This window comes from Triticum dicoccoides, chromosome 7A (assembly GCF_002162155.2).
Source record: "Triticum dicoccoides isolate Atlit2015 ecotype Zavitan chromosome 7A, WEW_v2.0, whole genome shotgun sequence".
Classification (NCBI taxonomy): domain Eukaryota; kingdom Viridiplantae; phylum Streptophyta; class Magnoliopsida; order Poales; family Poaceae; genus Triticum; species Triticum dicoccoides.
The window spans coordinates 44,875,324-44,883,080 of record NC_041392.1 but is presented as its reverse complement, the minus strand read 5'-3'; positions in this window follow the sequence as shown (position 1 = coordinate 44,883,080).

Here is a 7,757-nt window from a genome sequence, read left to right as displayed (position 1 = left end):
AAGAAATGCCACAGTCGGACGTCGGGGCGACATCACAGAAAGGGCTTGAAAAGAAAGTAAAATACAACAATGCCACAGTCGGACGTCTGAGCGACATCGCAGAAAGGGCTTTTATTCACAAGTAAATAATACTCATAATAAACATTTAATTCATGAGAATAAATGGGTTAGTCCATCCACAGGAATAATCATTTAACCAGAATTAGCACTCATGCGAATCACCGGAGTCTCTGCCATCAAAACTGACATTTGATTAGGATAAGATAATATCGATCTAGGACAGGGAATAGATGATTTGGAGGAATATATGACTCTGCAGAGTTTGTACAAAATTTTTCCCACAGCCAACGGATTTCCGTAGTCACGAAGGACTAGTTCCGTTTACGGTATTTCGGAAGAAAACACAGCAAACCAGTACACACCCATCCTAACTCTCGATGCTAGGAATCACCCTAGACATCGTCCAAGAAAAACTTTTGAGACGGGGAGATCACAATCTTGAATAGCATGGGATCAAATTTATATACGCGCGCTCTAAGGGGTGCCCCCCTCTCGGTCCCAACCGGAAACACCCATGCCCCCTGACCGGATGACTGGCTTTAATCCAGGGCCATGGAACCATCATCACGGCCTCTCCTTTTGGTGTGTACCAGAAAAGCGGTTTGCAACTTACTAAACCATACTCCTTGAGGAAAACATGTGGTAGTACATGGAAGGAAATGAGAGGAACTGGACCGTTACGGTTTGACACTGAAGTCACATAGTCTGGCATAAGACTGGCATCCTACGACACTGCCATCTTACCCATCCTCATGCCAACACATGGCCATTCATACTCATATCCATCCACTTATGGATCATCGAACTCACTTACTTCAATATTGCATAAAATAACGTTCATCGATATGCCCCTCAACATGCCATGAAACTAACTAAATGCAAAACATGCCAAGACACTCATCATATCAAAAGTTCAAACATGCTTGCCTGGTTCAGAGTAGTCGGAGCCTAGCTCGGTGAAGTTCGCGGCTCCGTCACCTCCTTCGGTATCTACGGTATAAAGAAAATATATGCGCTATCATAAATACCAAGGAGTGCACAAAAAGTATTCCAAATATTTTTCAAATAAATCTAATAAAAAACTAGACAAAATTTTAAAGAGAATAGAAAAAGAATCAATCAAAAATACTTTTCTTATTAAAAGTTATAAAGGTTTTTGCCCAGGGACTCATCTGTAATGAAACAGAAAGTTTCCAGGGGCTAGCTTATAAAAACAGAAACGCTTCGGCAGAAACTACGCCAGCGCAAAGGAAAAACGCATTTTGCCCGAAGGCGCTTTCAGAAAACGATTCAATAGAGAGGGCAGAGAGGCTGACGGTGGGGTCCCACTCGTCAGGTTTGAACTTTCAAAAAGGGGGGGGGGGACGAAGCTCGTCGGCGCCCGAGAGCCGCGGTGGTCGCCGGCGGCGATACACGGCGAGGCAGGGGGATCGGAGGGTACCTCCGTGATCAGGGCGCCATTCCGCGTTGGTTGGTGGTGGTGGTGGTCACCGGCGAGTACCACGTCGACGGCGAGCTTTGCTCCGGCGGACGGCGGCTCGGGTGGTCGAGGGACTCGTCGGAGAGGGTTGCAGAGATGAAATTGAGGAGGGGGTTAGGCTCCTGGTAGCTAGAGAGGGTAACGGACGGGGTTTGGGCGCCGGAGATGGCCTCACCGGAGCGAATCATGGTGGAGGCCGAGGCGGATCGGGGCGGCCAGAGTTGGGGGAGGAGACCTCCTCGAGGACCTCCTAGTGGCCTGGCGGGGCGTTGGTGAGTAGTGGTGACGATGCGTGCACGAGGGTGAGCTCGGGGGCCCTTTTTATAGGCGGCCCGAGGCGGTTGCCGTGAACGGGGATCTCCGGCGAGTGATTACGGCGGTGCTGTGGATGTGCAGTGGGATTAGGGGCTTGGGCATCGTCGTTGAGGTCCACAGGTTCCATTTAGGTGCTAAAGGGGCTGGGATTTGGTGCTATGGGCGAGCTCGACGGAACGGGGGTGGCGCGGCCCGTCGGCGGCAGGGAGCACCTTCCGTGCTTGCCGGGCCACGGCGACGGTGCCACGGGCGTGCGCTGGCATGGCAGGGACACACGGAGAGCCAGGGGGTGTTGGGCGGCGCCGGGTGGCGTGGCGAGAGGGCTCGAGCCCTTGTTGGCCGCCACGGAAGGTGCAGCCACCGCAGAAGCTTCCAACGCCGGCGAGGCTCGCCGCTACCGACGCCAGGAATCGGCCAAGCGTGCGTGCGGGGTGCTGGCCAGTGAGAAGAGGCTGCGTGCAACGCGCCAGGGCGCACTGTGGCCGCGTGATCGAGTCTGACGAAGGTAAAACGACTGAATCTTCTGAACTTTCTGAATTTTGAACAGCAACAGTGCATGCAAGGTGCTCGACAGAACGAATTTGGCCTCTGGTGATTTTTCCTTGAGCTGATTTTTGGTGGAGTGGCTACTCATTGCTCCAGTAGGCTGCATGATTTTTGGTGGAATTTTTGGAGGAGTGTAGATATGAATTTCACCAAATTTGGCAAATCTGGTCCAAACTTGCAGAGACTGAATTTTGAAAAATTTGAAAAGAGGAGGAGTGGATCAAGATGGTTCTAGGTTGTGGGTACAAAGGACTATCCAGGAGAGTTGGTTTGAGGTCAAAACTCAAATGCACTAGGGTACTTGCTTTGAAAATTACTCAGGCTCCAAATAATTTTCAGAATTGATTTGAGAGGAAAATAATTAGAATAAAATCCAAAACTTGCTTGGATTAGTTGGGACAGAGAACTTAGGTTGATCACAAGGAGTAGGGGAGGTTTTGGAGGGATTTTATCACATGGGAAAAAATGCAAAGTCATGGGTGGTTTTCAAGATATGAAAATCCCAAGTTTTTCATAGAGTTTCATTTTAAAAGAAAAAGATTAAACTCCCAAAATGAATTTTAGAGGGAACCAACAGAGAAGAAGTTTCAAAAGGTCAAACACCAAAGTTTGAAAAAAAAATTCCTTGCCAAAGCAAAGGAAGTTTTTAAGAGGAAGGTTTTCTGAAAAAAATAATTTAAATGGCCTCTTTTCAAAAACCACAAAGTTTTTGATAAAAACCAAATTAAAATTTTGGAGTGTCACAACACCTACCCCCTTTAGAAAAATCTCGTCCCCGAGATTTCAGCTGATCCTTAAATAAGTGTGGATGCTCTGCCCGAAGAAAATCCTCGCTTTCCCAAGTTGCTTCACTGTCGTTGTGATTGCTCCATTGGACTTTGAAAAACTTGATGATCTTCTGTCGGGTCCTCCTTTCAGACTCCTCTAATATTCTTACGGGATGTTCCCGATAAGTGAGGTCTGGCTGCACGTCAATGTTTTCATGGGATACTTGTTTCTCTGGGTTGCTTACGCACTTCCTTAATTGAGAGACGTGGAACACGTCGTGAATGTCGGACAAGTCTTCGGGTAAGTCTAGCTGGTAGGCTACAGTGCCTCTTCGTGCCACTATGCAGAATGGTCCAATGAATCTTGGTGCTAACTTTCCTTTAATCTTAAACCGTTGCAGTCCTCTCATAGGGGATACTCTCAGGTATACGAACTCACCGGGTTCGAAGCTGACCCTATGATGTTTCTGATCATAATAACTCTTCTGTCGACTTTGAGCGGTCTTAAGTCGGTCTCTGATTAGCTTGACCTTTTCCTCGGCTTCTCTGAGCATGTCTGGTCCGAAGATGCGGCTGTCTCCGGTCTCTGACCAATTTAACGGGGTACGACATCTTCGTCCGTATGAAGCCTCAAATGGTGCCATTTGTAGGCTGGCCTGGTAGCTATTGTTATACGCGAACTCGGCGTATGGCAGGCTTTCTTCCCAACTGGTTCCATATGTGAGGACACATGCTCTCAGCATGTCTTCTAAAATTTGGTTTACGCGTACAGTCTGTCCATCAGTCTGTGGGTGGTATGCGGTACTGAAGGCTAGTTGGGTTCCCAGGGCCTGTTGTAAATGCTCCCAAAATCTTGAGACGAACTGAGTGCCTCTGTCAGATATTATAGTCTTCGGGACACCGTGCAGACAAACTATGCAGGAAAGATAAATCCTGGCAAGCCTCTGAGTGGTGTGGGTCGTCTTTATTGGAATAAAGTGTGCCACTTTGGTTAATCTATCGGTGATGACCCATATGGCATCATTCCCGTGTCGTGACCGAGGTAGTCCGACAATAAAATCCATCCCTATTTCATCCAATTTCCACTCAGGTATTTTGTTCGGTTGCGGTAGTCCGGCTGGTCTCTGATGCTCAGCTTTTATGCATTGACATGAGTCGCAACATGCAATGAAGGTGGCTATGTCCCTCTTCATACCGTGCCACCAAAATCTTTCCTGAATATCCTTATACATTTTGGTTCCTCCAGGGTGAATTGAATATGGAGTGGTGTGTGCTTCAGCTAAAATTTGCTGTTTAAGGTCTTCTATGTTTGGCACGCAGAGCCTTTCTCCGTACCATAATATTCCTTCATTGTCTATGACGAATTCCGAGGCCTTGCCCATACTCAACTTCCTTTTGATGCCTTCGATGCTAGTGTGACCGGGCTGAGCTTCTTTGATTTTCTCCACAAGGTTGGGTTGTATTTCCAAGTTTGATATGGTGCCTTTTGCTACCATTATCAAGTTGAGCTTGGCAAATTCTTGATGGAATTCGGGCCTCAAGCTATGCAGATAGTTTTCGTCGGAGCTGGGGTTCCGACTAAGGGCATCGGCCACTACATTTGCTTTCCCTGGATGGTAATGGATACCAACATCATAATCCTTTACCAACTCCAACCAACGTCGTTGCCGTAAGTTTAGTTCTGGCTGTGTGAAAATATATTTGAGACTTTTGTGATCCGTATATATTTCACATCGATTCCCAAGTAAGAAATGCCTCCATTCCTTGAGTGCATGATAACTGCTGGCATTTCTAAGTCATGAGTGGGATAATTTTCCTCATGCTTGCGAAGTTGCCTTGAAGCGTAGGCGACAACCTTGCCTTCCTGCATCAACACGCATCCCAGACCCTTTCTGGACGCGTCACAATATACTTCAAAATTCTTGTGTATGTCGGGTACAATTAATACCGGTGCTGTCGTTAACTTCCGCTTTAGCTCTTGGAAACTTTTCTCGCAGGCTTCTGTCCATTCAAACTTCTTATCTTTCTTGAGCAACTGTGTCATAGGCTTGGCTATGGTGGAAAATCCTTCAATAAATCTGCGGTAATATCCTGCCATTCCCAAGAAACTCTGTATGTCCGTTACGCTGGCTGGTGACTTCCAGCCAAGTACGGCCTTGACTTTCTCTGGGAACACTGCGATACCGTCTTGGGTCAGTACGTGGCCTAGAAAGCCTACTTGTCTTAGCCAAAATTCGCACTTGCTGAACTTGGCATACAATTGGTGTTTTCTTAGCTCTCCTAGCACAATCCTGAGATGTTCTGCGTGCTCTTCTGGTGTCTTGGAGTATACCAGAATATCGTCGATGAATACCACGACGAACTTGTCCATAAACTTCATAAATACTTTGTTCATGAGGTGAACAAAATATGCTGGGGCGTTAGTTAATCCAAATGGCATCACTGTGAACTCGTACAGTCCATATCTGGAGGTGAAGGCTGTTTTGGGGATATCTTCCGTTCGTACCTTCAATTGATGGTATCCTGACCTTAAGTCAATTTTTGAGAATACCTTGGCCTGAGCGAGTTGATCAAACAAATCGTTTATCCTTGGCATCGGGTATTTGTTTTTGATTGTGACCATGTTAAGTGCTCGATAGTCAATACACAATCTCAGCGTTCCATCCTTCTTTTTGGCAAATAAAATTGGTGATCCCCAAGGTGAGGAGCTGGCTCGAATGTATCCTTTTTCCAGTAATTCCTTTATTTGCTTCTTCAACTCGATCAACTCGGATGGTGCCATTCTGTATGGTTTCTTGTATATGGGGGTGGTTCCTGGTGCTAGCTCAATGCGGAATTCTATTTCCCGGTCTGGTGGCATGCCTGGTAGTTCTTCAGGGAATACATCTGGAAATTCACACACTACTGGAACCTTGTTTAGCTCAGAAACGTCCACCTTATTTAATCTCGGTTGCCGGGGTATTTTTCCTTCCTTGGCTGATACTCTTATTGTCTTCCCTTGGTGGTGTGTGAGAATTACGGTCCTGTTGAAACAGTCGATAAAACCCTTATTGGTGGTTAGCCAATCCATCCCTAGTATGACATCCAGTCCTTTATTTTCCAACACAATAAGATTTGCGTGAAACTCCAATCCTTCGAACTCAATGACCACATTCTGACAGTAATTCTGAGTAACTTGCTGAATCCTAGGGGACTTGATGATCATGGATTTCTCCAAAGGAAGCATCAAAAAATTATTTTGCAAAGCAAAATTTTTCGAAATGAAATAGTGAGAAGCTCCATAATCAAACAAAACCATTGCAGGTATTGTGTTGACAGGAAACGTACCGAGTTCGATATCCGGAGCATTTTGTGCCTCCTCTTTGGTTACATGGTTCAGATGACCCTTCCTGTGGTTATTGTTGGGATTGAAATTGTTTCGCTTGGGCGCGGAATTGTTGCCGCCGTTGTTCGGCTTTGGGGTTGAATTCCTTGGCTTGGGGCACTGTTTGGCATAGTGCCCTTCTTCTCCACAAGCGTAACAAGTAACGCCGGGGCGATAGGTGAATTCCTTGTCCCTTGCATGAAAATTCTTGATTGGGCGTGAGACATTGGATGAGGATTTGTGTGTCCCGCCCTTTTGAAAATCTGTCTTGCTTCGGTGATTCCGAGCATGATTAGTCTGGTCCCTTTTTCGCTTGCGGATATCTTCCAGACTGCGTCTCTTATTTTCCAGAGTAATGGATTTGTCCACCAGTGTTCTAAAATCAGGAAAGGTGTGCACGACCAGTTGGCATTTAAGCGTGGGCGCCAGACCGTCAAGGAATTTCTCCATCTTCTTGATTTCAGTCATACGCTCTTCATTGGCGTAGCGGGACAATAGAGTAAATTGACTGTTGTAATCTGACACTGTCATGTTCCTTTGTTTGAGGTCATCGAACTCTCTCTTCTTGATTTTCATAATACTCTTAGGAATGTGTGCATCATGGAAACCTTCCTTGAAATCATCCCAGGTTATGTCATTTTCGTTGGGATGCATGTGCAGAAAATTCTCCCACCACGATGCGGCTGCTCCTGTGAGATAGTGCGGAGCATACAATAGCTTCTCAGGGTCTGAACATTTTGCAATAATTAATTTTCCCTCCATATCTCGAAGCCAGTCCTCGGCTTCAAGAGGTTTGTCAGTGTGAGAAAATGTTTGAGGACGTGTCTTCTGTAGCTCAGATAACTTGGAATGCTGCTGATACTGTCCATGGTGATTTCCCATGTTGATGACTTGGTTCATCATTTCCCGATGTTGTTGCTGACTCTGCTCATAAAGGCGGCACATTTGTGAAAGTGCCGATTCACTGCCCTGTTGGCTTGACCGTCCCTGAGTGAACTCGTTGCTGGGTTGTGCATCAAAATTTTCCTCTGGTGGAATTGCCATGGAGCGAGTCCAAGGACGAGACATTTTTCACTCTGGGGATATATTTTGTAAAATCCATAAGAAAAGCGGAAAGAGTCGCAAAGACAATTTCAAAAAAAATGCATAAAGCTGGCAAATAAAACTAAATAACCTAGCTTACTTAAGAAAAACAAATCGACCTGCGCACGGAGAAGGACTGCTC